The sequence below is a fragment of the Lynx canadensis genome, chromosome A2 (assembly GCF_007474595.2).
Source record: "Lynx canadensis isolate LIC74 chromosome A2, mLynCan4.pri.v2, whole genome shotgun sequence".
In the NCBI taxonomy this organism is placed as follows: Eukaryota; Metazoa; Chordata; class Mammalia; order Carnivora; family Felidae; genus Lynx; species Lynx canadensis.
Genome location: NC_044304.2, coordinates 81343859 through 81356990, shown reverse-complemented (window position 1 = coordinate 81356990; position 13132 = coordinate 81343859). Strand labels below are relative to the sequence as shown.

The 13132-nt window shown below is 38.4% G+C and overlaps 1 long non-coding RNA gene across 1 annotated transcript in view; it reads left to right on the top strand.

The window, feature by feature from the left end:
• LOC115508825 overlaps window positions 1-13132 on the top strand; it is a 102243-nt gene that overhangs the window by 63678 nt on the left and 25433 nt on the right. Inside the window, exons 2-3 of the long non-coding RNA XR_003967127.1 lie at window positions 6069-6296; window positions 9774-9968. This is a non-coding gene — a long non-coding RNA (uncharacterized LOC115508825). The remainder of the gene's footprint in view (window positions 1-6068; window positions 6297-9773; window positions 9969-13132) is intronic.

Sequence of the window (13132 nt, the reverse complement as noted above, 5' to 3'; positions counted from 1 at the left end):
TAAAACATCAACAATCTTTCCTGATACTTTTTTATTTTACTTGAAAAGAAAAGGAAGCCTTCTCCCCTCATCATAATTTCATAAATTCATGATTTCCCCTCTCTCAAGCTATAGTTATCAGTGGCATTTAAAATCTCTGAAACTTCATTTATTCCAATTAAAACAGAAGAGGTAACTATTAATTGTAACTCTTCAATCACTTCTGTAAAGTTATTAGAAATTTTATTTATATGTTCACAATGTAATTCTGTAAAAAATGCAAGCCCCCAAATAGTATGGGAGAAGTAGGGAGAAGCAACAGGTGAAACAAGGGTAAATCTCCATAAGCTTGGGCGACCAGGAAGTACGTCCTCATTTTTCTATGTGCCTGTTATAGACTTAATTTCTATATCAGGCCAAGTAGGAAGGCCAGAATGAGAGGTGACAGAAACTTAAGCTCAATTTGGACTTCTCTTTTCTTCTTGAAGTCTAGGGACTGATTTAGTTTCTGGGCATCAGAGGGGCAGGGAGAAGGGGTCTTTGGTCCTTAGTTTCATCCTTTAACCAGCTACATCTCAACACACACATGAAACAAGTGACATGGTAAAATTACAGGCTGTGCCCCATTGGCTATTGTAGACATCTGAGCTCGTGAAAACAAAAGTGATAGCATACTGCTCTCCACCAGAACCAAGTGATAGATTTTATTAACTAAGCTCTGAGAAGCTCAAAGCAATTTCAGATAAGTTTAAAATGTTATGTAAGGTTAATGGGTATAATGAGTTCTACATCAATTATATAGAGTTCTACATCTATATAATTAAAATATTATATAAGGTTCAGTGTATGTGATATGCTGAGCAATATCGTGAGAAGTGGGTGATTTTTATCAATAGGAAATCATGACCATGAAACAAATCCCGTGGTTTTAAACACATAGGAAAATAATAATGGCTTCGAAGTACATGAAAATATAAGCCCACTTGGAACTTCATACGTATCTGTGCAGCCTTATGTATGTAACAATACAAAAAAAATCAGAAAAAATGCATTCTAAGGTGTAACATTAGTTATTTCAGAGCAACAGGATCTCTGATGATTTAATAATTTCGCCTTTCATTTTTGTGATTTTTCTAAATTTTCTTTAATACACATTATCATTTCTAGAATAAAAATAATTAAATTGCATTTCTGTGTTCTACTTTTGAGGGTATTATTACTGAGACAGAGGTATGTGTGTCTGCTCATGTGCACCCATGGTGAGTGTGAAGGTAGCATGAGGGCCGACTGTATTCTAGGCAGTAGAAATAAGCTTAAGTGATGATGAAAGTGGGGAGGGCATACAAAGAGTGTGGATGAGAAAAAGCAGGTACAGTGGAAGGGCAAACCCTATCTCAAAGGGTACTCATTGCCAGTTGACTGCTGTATAGCTCATAGCAACTTTTCATGAGAAGCCAGATATCTAGATTTTTGTGTGAAATTTTTTGATGTTGGAAGTAAATTAGTTTTTAATGGTGAAGCACTGTATCTGCCACACCAAAGATGTCTGTAGGACAAATGTAGCTTCCGGGGAGTGTATCTGGACTTTTCTGCTCAGACCTATTGGTCCATAGTTTGATAAATTAATTTACAGTGCTTCCCAACACATTTGAAACCACACATAAAGATATGATAACGTTCGTACAGCACACTGAAAGGAGCTTCTTGTTGCCTGGAGATATCTGAACTGTGGCCTCCTAATGCCTAGGTCTCATCCCCTCTCCTACCTCGGCCCACCCTGACTTATTGAGGAGCTGAAGAGCTATCTCGGACATCCCTGTAACTCACCATAATGCATTTGCATCACCCACTGTGGTATGGCCCACTCTACCTGAAAGTGTGGAGGAAATGAAATGAACATGGCTTTCGGTGGTGGTGGAATAGGGAACAGGGTTATGGGGAGAAATCCCAGGATGCAGAGAGCATGTGGCAGGAAGCAGGAAGGGTGGCTGTCTGGGCTGGGGCACCTCAGTCAAGAGCCTGAATCCTAATCAACTTGTGTGAGCTCCTTGCAGACCAGGACTATAAAGGTCTTTGTGTCCCTAGGCCCTGGTGCAGAGGCTAACAGAGAAAGTGCCTAGCAAATGTTTGTTGAATAAATGAAGTGCGGTCCCAGGGTGCTGATTCAGGAAGGAGAGGCCTTACCTCAAGGTTCTACCACTTTTTGGGGATAGAGGGTAGGTACATTCCCTGAATTACTCTAACTATGGACACCTACCATTCCTTTCTCCTCCCTCCACCCCCAGATCCCTTTCCCTGAGGAATTTAACTTATCCTTAGGAATCATACTGGCTTTTCCTACAACCCTCAGAAAATACTCTTGGACTTATTTTTCTTTCTTATGTCTCCTTCCCTCCAACCCCCCCCCCCAAATAGGGCATGATGCAAGAGGAAATGCTAGTTAGTTTAAACCCACTGAGGGTGCACAAGATTTCTATAAAGCACAAGGGCCTAAAGAAAGATTTCCTGGATGGAATCCAGTTTCTGGATCTTCAGCTTCCTTCACTGTCCTTAAAACTGATCTGCCTGAAGATATCCTTGAGGTGTGGTGCTGTTTCCTTTGTCACTGCCTCTTGCATAATCCCCCTCCCCTCCACCTCCCTCATTATGAAAGGGCCTCCCTCCCCCTGGAGAGGTTACTGCAGCCCATTGCCCTGGGGTGGAAGAACCTCTAAAGTGGCAGACAAGAAGACAATTCAAATTATTGGCTTGGATGGTGAGAGGGGGGAATAATTATAATAATCCTTTTGAAACTCAGGAGGTTTTCAGTTCTTTACTTTGAACAGAATTAAAGGGGAAACTAATTGAGCGGTCAGCTGGTGATTCATTAAAAAATAATTTTTATGATTCATTACTATGTGATTTCAATTATATAACTCTGAAGGGGTTCAAATAATTGTAGGTCATTGCTGTAATAAAACTTTCAGTCTCGTGTTCTTATGTATGTGACTAAGTTTTTCGGCACTTGAACATTAAAAAAGAAAGTTACATGTAAGTCTAATTCTAGCATAAGTAATATTAACCCACAGATACAAAAGCTCATTGAAAAAAAGGCCCCGTTATCTCATTAAAACATATGCTGACAGTAAAATGTTAAACTATATTTAACATTTATGTAAATGTGTCATTCGTGGTGGTTGATCAGTGTTGTCATTAAATAACTATAATGGTAACAACAGAAGAAAGAAATGCCAGCATTATAGAACCAGAGAACATTTCGATTTGTATGTGTATTTTTATTGTGAAGAATTATGATAGAATGACCAATCATGGATTTCAAGCATCAAAAATATGCCATATTAGAATAAAATTTTGTGGGGAAAATGGAATGGAAATACGAGTTAAGGAGAAAAATGATGTGAAATTTCTGACATAAAAGAATTTGTTCCTATGTATTTTTTTAATGATGTGGGAATTAAACATCTCTGGTGTTTACATTCCCGGATTATATTTAAGAATCACATAATAGTTTTTGTGGTTTTTTTTTTTTAATTTTTTTAATGTTTATTTATCTTTGAGACAGAGAGAGACAGAGCATGAATGGGGGAGAGTCAGAGAGAGGGAGACACAGAATCTGAAACAGGCTCCAGGCTCTGAGCTGTCAGCACAGAGCCCGACGTGGGGCTCGAACTCATGGACCGCGAGATCATGACCTGAGCCGAAGTTAGCCGCTTAACCGACTGAGCCACCCAGGCGCCCCAGAATCACATAATAGTTTTTTAAACAATATGTCAATAGTTATAATACACCAGATATATAATTATATAATAATGTCAATAGTTATGGTACACATCCTTTGCCACTATTTAAATTTATGATGAAAAAGTTTAGGTGCAAATTTTAAAATGTGTGAGGGACTATAGTTTTCCGAAATTATTTTAGGGAGCATAGAAGCAGAGCCTAACGACGACTCATTTAGGAGCCAGGGCCTAGGACTGAATCAAATCTATTTTTCCCAGTGGTAATATAGACTCCATCTTTAGAATTATAATAATCACTTTATTTCCTTCTTCAGTGGTTAAAAAAAAAAAGCTGTAAGAAAATCTCAGTAATTAGCTGTTACTCAGTAATAAGGAGAAAACATCTAGAGTATTTAGCTTTAAATAACTTCTGACTGCAGATGATTCACAAACTTAAAGTTTTCACCCAGACCTCTCCTCTGCGTTCTAGATGTACATTTCCACCTACCTGACACAAGTCCACATGGCATCTCTGACAGGCAGTTTGCCCAACCATGTCTGCTGTTCCAATTCTGATGCTGTAATTCCCCTCCCAGAACCTCACACTGGGTTTTCCTTCTCAATAAATGTCCCTTCCCTTAGAGTTTTAGGTACCGCGGCCCCCATGCTCTCATTACTGTGGCTGCCTGGAGTGTGGAGGATGAAAAAATAAGAAAAGTAGGAAAAAAAAGATTAAAAACAACAACAAAAAAACCTAAGTGATTTTTTTTCTGTTTTCTAGGAGCATTAGAGATCTCCTTTCTTGCTCATTGGACCAGAACTAGAGCCTTCTTCTGGAATTCTCTCTGTCTAGGCCTGGTTTCCACTTCTGGTTTTGGGCTATCCTGAGTCCCGGCTAGGAGACCCTGGAGAGAAAAGAAAATGGGAAACTCCCTTCTGGTTCAGCAGGACTTCAGTTTTCTTCTTTCCCTATCTGCCTGCTACCATTTCATTTTAGAGTACTCATGTATTCTGCCCCTTTTATGTCTGCATTCAGTGGGTGGGACAGGATAGAGTCAGCTTACGTCGAAATGGAACCTCTGTATTCTGTATCTTAACTTCTTATCGTAGAATAAGCATTTTCCATTTTGATGAAACAGTTAATGGGTGCATACCACACTCTTGATTGGACGTTTAGGTTGTTTCCAGTTTCTCCCTATTATAAATTGTGATGAGTTCATAGTTAGAACACAGGGGAGTCTCTCTTTCTGTGGGGGCCTGGGCCTTCCAAACAAATTCCTGTTATAGTGAGACTCTTCACCACTAGACTGTCTTTTAAATTAGCTGAAGCTAGTAGTTGTTAAGTTATAAGCAAGATCAAGCAACTCTATCCATAGTCCAGTAGTTTGAATTTAGGGGCAAATGTATTTGACCTGTAAGACTGATAGCAGTGTAATTGAGGGTGCATGGGTGGTCCAGAGCAGGCAAGCCTGACCTTTACTGAAAAGACGCACATATATATCTGAATAGTCCCATAAACGTTAGAGCCCTCTGACTCTCTGTCTGTCTGTCTGTCTCTCTCTCTCGAACAACCTGGCATAGTAAGATGTTGGTTACTGTGATGTGTTACACCTGCTGGAACCTGCAGAAAGCATTACTTTTCTCTCCTGTGGTTATGAAGCAGACCCTGTGATCTTGGGAGACCCACAGGCTTTCAGATACTCCCATTTCTCTCCATTGCCAGTACACTCTGCCTCTTCCCTGGAGTGGTGGGAGTTATAGCCCTTACTCTCTCGTGGGGTTAGGGACCCTCATCTTTCCATCTCAGCGAGTTTGCGGAGGGCATGAGGTGGCATAAAGTTTGTGTTTCTTTCTGTCATGTGTCATACATCCATGTTCTCTGTGTAAGGGCTCTCTTGATTGGAGAAAAAAGAACCAGATTTTAGTTCCAACTTAGGTAGTAGGAAATTACTCCCATTTTCTTCTGTCAGAATTCATCTGTCTAAAGGGTTAGATTTATCTCCAGAAAGATGGTAGCAATTTACATTTCCACTGAAATATATAAAAGTGCCCATGTCACCACACCCTCACCAGTAATTCTCATTTATAATGTTTATTAATTTGACAGATGAAGCATGGCAGTTTCTTGTTTGAAATGTTATCTCTTTAATTGCCTGTGAAGTGGAACATTTTTCCATGTTCACTGCCAGTTGAATTTCTTCTTTGTGAATTGTTCTTGTTCATTGCCCATCTATTTCCCAAGTGTTATATTTTTAAAGATCTAACATTTTATATTTATCATTTAGAAAAATCAGCAGTGGAAATATGAAGATGTATAACAAAACTCTATTCTCTAGTTCTGAAATCATTTTACTGCATTATTTATTCTAGGTCTACATAGAAGAACGGTGGCAAATTTTGCATTAATAATGAAATCTAGAAAGCCTCTAAAAATCTAAATTAAGATAATGTCCTAAGTGTTCTTCTTCCAACTTTTTCAGCAAACCAGTTACCAATGCTCTTCTTCCTGCCCTGCCTGCCCTCTGGTGGAGGTGTTAAAGAGCAGGCCTGGAGATCAAGCAAGCCATAAGGGAACTAGAAGTTGTGAAAAAGACCAGGGTAAGTGCAAATGACACCAGCCGTTGAGTAATTGCAGAGCCAGAGTTTGACTTAATAAACCTCTGTTTCTTGGTTTTTCTAACATTAAATGGGGATAACACCATTTACCGTGGCACCTTTCCATAGGTGCCGCTCTCCACCTGTGGTCCTGCTGACCCAGATGGTCCCTGCATGAGAAAAACATGCCCCAAATCTGTATCTGGAAAAGAATACAGTTTGGTATAGTATAAAGAATAGTGGTCCAGGATGTTAGGGTTCTCTTCCCAGCTCTGGCACTTGCTAGATAGTTGAGTGCCTTTGGATAAGTCCCTTAAGCGCTCTGTAAATTAAGAACAATGATATTAATGGGTCTATTGTGAGGCTCAAACTAGTAATGCTAGTGAAAGTGCTTTGTAAACAGTAAACCTCTGCAGATGTAGGGTAATATTAATACAATGTTGACAACTTTTTCTCTCAATCAATATTTAACTTGACTTAGTATCTTTTGTATTTTAAAATAAGAAATAATCAGTTTATCCTTTTAATCTTTAGCAAATAAACGGAGCCTTTGGTCTCATAGCCATAGAAAAAGCAAATTACATGTCCCAGTGTGACCCAGGTCTGTGTGTGTGTACTCTCTGATCTCACTTTCATTTTTGTTTTAATTATAGCATTGAAAGAGTAGAAGGTTTAAAATTACACCTTTCAGAACTAGTCATTATTCACTGACTCTGTGTTTCAAAAATATTGCTCATGTCTTTAAAATAAATTATCAGGTTCTTTTATTGTTACCTTGGCCTAAATATAAATTTATTGACATGGTGATGATAATGGTTTTTAGTGGTTTTTAAAACATTTCTTTGAGGCTGTAATAATGTAGAAGATTCAAACATACTATTTAAACATATTAAATATTTACATAAAATTTAAGTATTTAAATTGCTTACACATTTTGTTCTGTGTAGCTGAAGATAAATGTGAAAATACATAGATTTATAGAAATAGAAGGGTTGAGAGTTTTGTGCTCCTTTCTCTGCTACATACATAGTCTCTCCTCCCTCCCACCCACTTCAGTATGATACAGTAGAAGGATATAAAAGGTAGTTATCTGAAGAGAGATAAAACTGTCAAAGGTACCTGGCCCAAGTCGCCATTATTCTTGCTTAGATATTTACAGTAGCTACCCATCTGGTTTTTCTACTTCAGTATGTCCTTAAAATAGCAGCCAGGACGATTCTGTTAAAATCCAAGTCAGATAATATCATTTTATTTATTTTTTAATGTTTATTTATCTTAGAGAGAGAGAGAGCATGGGGGAGAGGCAGAGGGAGAGGGAGACAGAGGATCCAAAGCAGGCCCCGAGCTGGCAGCAGAGAGCCCGATGCAGGGCTCAAACTCACGAACCATGAGATCTTGACCTAAGCCTAAGTCAGGCTCAACCAACTGAGCCATCTGGGTGCCCCAGTAATGTCATTTATATGCTCAAAAACCTCCAATGACCTTTCCTACCCAGTCGTCTTTTCCTACCCACCCCCTCACTGTCCAGCCAGCCACACTGGCCTCCTTGACCACACAAGGTCCAGTACAGCTTTGCCCTGGAAAGTGCTTCCCTCAGAAATCTCCAGGAGTGGCTGCCTGACCTCCTTCAGGTCTCTTCATCTTCTCAGTGGGATCTTCTCTTTCGCCTCTTCTAAAATTTCAGCTTTCACCCCACTCCTTCATCCCTTCCTTCCATAATGCTTATCACCGTCTAACATACAATATGTTTATTCTTTCTTCTGTTTATTATCTGTCTCCCATTCAGAATGTAAGCACCATGAGGTCAAAGGGTTTTGTTTGTTTTGTTATCTGCTGTATCCTCAATGCCTGGCTCATAGTTAAGTTCTCAAAAAATGTTTGCTGAATGAATAAATGAATGAATAAAACAAAGACAAGTCATGGTCTTGTTTGATTTGCAACATGTAAAAATTATAAAATTTTCATCAAAACTTTTTTCAAAAGCCAGATAACTTTGGATGGTTTCTGGTGATGAGAAATCTAAGGTATATGTGTTCTCCTCTTCTACCCCCTCCCAATACTTTGGCCATTTTATGTCTCAAGAATTAAGATCTCCATTAATCCATCACTGTCCTGTTTAATCTAAGTGTAATTGTATAAATCACTCCCAGTTTGTCATGAAAGGAGAGAATTGAATAGTAATGAAATATCTGTCCTTTGCTTTTTTTGACACTATATTCTGATGATCTTAGCTTTGTTTAAAACATTTTTTTTAACGTTTATTCATTTTTGAGAGAGATACAGAGCATGAGCCAGGGAAGGGCAGACAGGGAGGGAGACAGAATCTGAAGCAGGCTCTAGACTCTGAGCTGCCAGCACAGAGCCCGATGTAGGGCTCGAACCCACAAACTGCGAGATCATGACCCAAGCCAGTCAGACACTTAACTGACTGAGCGACCCAGGTGCCCATCAAAACTAATGATGATCTTAGTTTTGGCAACCCATTTTCTGACTTCTCTTTCTCCCATGTTTCCAAAATACAGGCACCACCAGAGGATCTTGCTTGGATTTCTTCTCTTGCTTGTGTATTCTTAACCACTTTTCTGGCTTCTATCATCTCCTTTTCTTAGATGACTCTTAATTTGTAAACCCAATCTTGATATTTCTTATTGGCTCTCAGTTCTGCATGCTCCAGACTGACCATATCCATCTGGCCACCTTTCAAGTTCTCAAACCTTACATATCTAAAACCACATTTATCTTTTTCCTTTAAAACTGGCTCCTGTTCCAGGAGTCCATTTCTGTTAATAACTTTGTCTTTTTCCAAGTTTGGAAATGTTTCCAAGGTTTGTAATCGTTTGTGACTTTTTCCTTGTTGTCAGTTGTCAACCCTTCTTGCTTATATCTCTAGAATATTTCCTGATTCATCCTCTTCTTTGCTTTAAGTAGGTCAGGAATGTGGCCTGAGATTCGGCATTTCTAATATGCTTCTGAGTCAAGCTGGTTTTTGGTCTGTTCACCACACTTGGAGTAACAAAGGCCTGCTATAGGTTAACAGTGGCCGTTTGAACACAGTCTTTCATTTCCTGGTCCGTGGCCATATCTAAGAAATACTTAATTCTCTTTCACAAATAGAGATCTGATATTGCCTGGTCTTGCTTTAAAAGAGAAAATGTCTTTTCTATGTCATAGAAGATTTAGAAAATTACAGAGACAGAAGGTAAAAAATTCAAATCAGCCATAAAGGTCAGTTCACAATTAATCATTAACACTTAGATATATCCTTTTAGTCCTTTATTTCTTTGTCTATAAATATATTTAAGTTATATTTTTAAAACCATAGAGGAATCATTCTTCCTTTAGTTGCCCAATGTGTAAATATGCTAAGCGTGTTGAATCCCCTGTCTTAAAAAGTAGAATCTGCCTTCTCTATGTGATAAAAATGCTCACTGCTCTGTTTCTTGACCTCTCTTACATCTGGGAACTCGGGACTTGGTGCAGCCAAGCAGATGCATCCTCTCTAGACTTTGATTCAAGAACTGGTGACTCAAAGCAGCAGGGATGACGCAGAATCCGTTCTGGCCAGGGCATAGCAGCAATGGCAGCTGCATCCGGTTTCCAGTGGTGGGAGAGACAGCTGTTCTGTGGCAGTGTGCAGTGTCCAGCATCCAAGGACTTGGCATTGCAAATTACGAGGTCGGTGCTTGGCAGCTGTGGTAATGACTTCACAAAACCAGTTTTTCAGAGTGCTTTGGGTGTGGTTCTTGCCCAGTGGTTTATCTTTCCACCTTTACTTCTTAAATTAGCTTAAAAGTTGACTTAATTTACTGGCAACACATACTAATGATATTAACAATAACTAACTCTTAGTGCTAATTATGTGCCAGGAAAATTTCAAAGTATATTTACATGTAAAGTATGCTTTATGTATATTAATTCATTTAATATTTATAGCAACTCATTGTGTATGTACTAGCGTTATCCCCATTTTACAGATGATGATACTGAGCCACAAAAAGGTTAAGTTACTTGCTCAAGGTCGCAGGACTTTAAATGGTCTTGAAATTCAAATCTGGTCAGTCTGACCTAGTTCTTAAGAGCCCTATCTGATACATGTACTGTTTCATAACCTGATTTTTTCATAAGACAAAATTTCATGAGCATTGCCATGTTATTAAATATTCATCTAAATATTTAATGTAGCTGCATAGTGTTCAATTATAAGGATGATTCCTGATTTGTTTTACTTGCTATTTTTGGACATTAAGAATAACCTGTCGCCTAAACTTTTTGTTTGTTTGTTTGGGAGAGAGGGTGCAAGTGAGTGAGGGGCAGAAAGACAGAGAATCCCACAAGAGGCAGAGAGACAGAGGGAGGGGAGAGAGAAGTGGGGCTTACCCAAAGTGGGGCTCGTGCTCACGAACCGTGTGATCATGACCTGAGCCGAAGTCAGATGCTTAACTGATTGAGCCACCCAGGCACCCATAAACTGTTTTTGTTTTTGTTTTTGTTTTAATAGCCATGACTCTCCTTGGGATAAAGTACTAAAAGTAGAATGCTTAGTCAAAGGGTATTCTGATTGCTTTCCAGAAAGATTATTCCAGTTTACACACACAGTAGTGTGAGGGAGCATCCTGTTTCCCTCAGGCGTTAATAGCATTGAATATTGTCATTAAAATTTTTTTCTTTGTGATATTGAAAATGATAGACAGTTTTCATTTAGGCCTGAACTTCTTTAAACATTTAAAAATATATGTGTTGGTCATTTGTCAAAAGTTCTTTTGTGAATTGACTGTTCCATCACCTATGGGATAAAGTTGAAACCTTAGAAGGCAATTCTAGGTTCTTTCTACTCTGACCCCAACTTCTTGTCTATCTAATTCTCCTATAAGTCCTAAGAATTCACCCTACACATCCTGGGGATTATTTTGTTTTGTATGAGTTGAAACTGTATGAATGTGCTATTTTTATCGGCCAAAAATGGTTGACCGTTGACATTTTCATATGGTTAAACTTTATAAATCTCCAAAACATTTGCTTTCCCACTAGAATGTTTTCACAAATGTCTTGGTCTCTCTCTGCTTGGTGAAATCCTTCCCTTTCCTTATGAAGCCAGGTTCACTGGTCATCCCCTTACCCTCTATTCCTTTGCCATCACATTCCTCTTCCCCTTCTTACCCCAGTTTAGGTAACTGTAAATAACTCCTCTTCACCATTTTCACTCTGCTTCTTGCCTATCATAGCCGTAGAATGGATTGCAGCTGGATAATGAGTTTGCATCTGCCTGGCAGAGGCCAGGCCCTCTGCTGCTCTTTGCCAGCAGAGACTCTCTTATTTATTTTGGCAGTTAACAAAGCTAACAAGGTTTCCGGCTCACAGCAGTTGCACAGCAAATATATGTTGAAGGGAAGAGCTAGTAACTTTCAGGCCCAGGAAGTGCCTTATTAACCAAATAATAACTGCAATTTCCTTCCATGTTAAGTAAGGAAGAGTATGTGTAATGTCTTCTAATTTGCTTGGTTGGTATTTTGTTTGGCATTGGCCCTTCTTATTTTGAATCCTCCCTCCTTTTAATACATTTTTTCCTATTTTCAGATGTGGTAGTTATATTTCAGTTCAAAGAAATTAATTTATTCCATGGCACAGTTCTCAAGGGTGAAAGAACACAATTCTCTAACTAGCTGTATAGTAATCAGTGTACTTTCCAAAGAATAAATGTACTTTTTTCCTCTTAACTATATTCATCTTTTTTCTTAGGTAGACTGTTAGGAATTTTTAGTGACTTCCAGGAAGCACTAATGCTATAGATAGAGTTATATTTCAACAAGCTTCAGGAAACATTAAAAGTAGAATTTTCTTTAATTAAAGTGTAGTTGACATACAATATTATGTTAGTTTCAGGTTTACAAAAAGTAAAAATATTTTTTAAAACCATTAAAAACACTTAAACTGAATCTTATTAAGATAAAGCCTCTATTTATAAAAGATAACATTGAACGATCAATTTATTTTTTTTTAATTTAAGTCCACGTTAGTTAACATATAGTATGATAATGGTTTAGGAGTAGAATTTAGTGATTCAACACTTACATAACACCCAGTGTTCATGCCAAAAAGTGCCCTCCTCCTTAATGCCCATCACCCATTTAGCCCATCCCCCCTAACCTCCCCTCCAGCAATCCTCAGTTTGTTCTCTGTATTTAAGAGTCTCCTATGGTTTGCCTCCTTCTCTGTTTTTATCTTATTTTTTATTCCCTTCCCCTATGTTCATCTGTTTTGTTTCTTAAATTCCACACATGAGTGAAATCCTATGATATTTGCCTTTCTCGGACTGACTTATTTCGCTTAGCATGACACATTCTTTTTCCATCCATGTTGTTGCAAATGGCAAAATGTTTTTCTTTTCGATCGCTGAGTAATATTCCATTGTGTGTATTGTATGTATATATATGTATATATATACACGGGTATATATGTATATATATATATACATATATACACTGCATCTTCCTTATCCATTCATCAGTTGGTGGACATTTGGGCTCTTTCCGTAATTTGGCTATTGTTGTTAGTGCTGCTATAAACATTGGGGTGCATGTGCCCCTTTGAATCAGCATTTTTGTATAAATACCTAGTAGTACAATTTCTGGGTTGTAGGGTAGTTCTATTTTTAATTTTTTGAGGAACCTCCATACTGTTTTCCAGAGTGACTACACCAATTTTCACTCCCACCAGCAGTGCAAAAGTGTTCCGCTTTCTCTGCATCCTCACCAGCATCTGTTGTTTCCTGAGTTGTTAATTTTAGCCATTCTGACAGGTGTGAGGTTGTATCTCATTGTGGTTTTGATTTGTATTTCCCT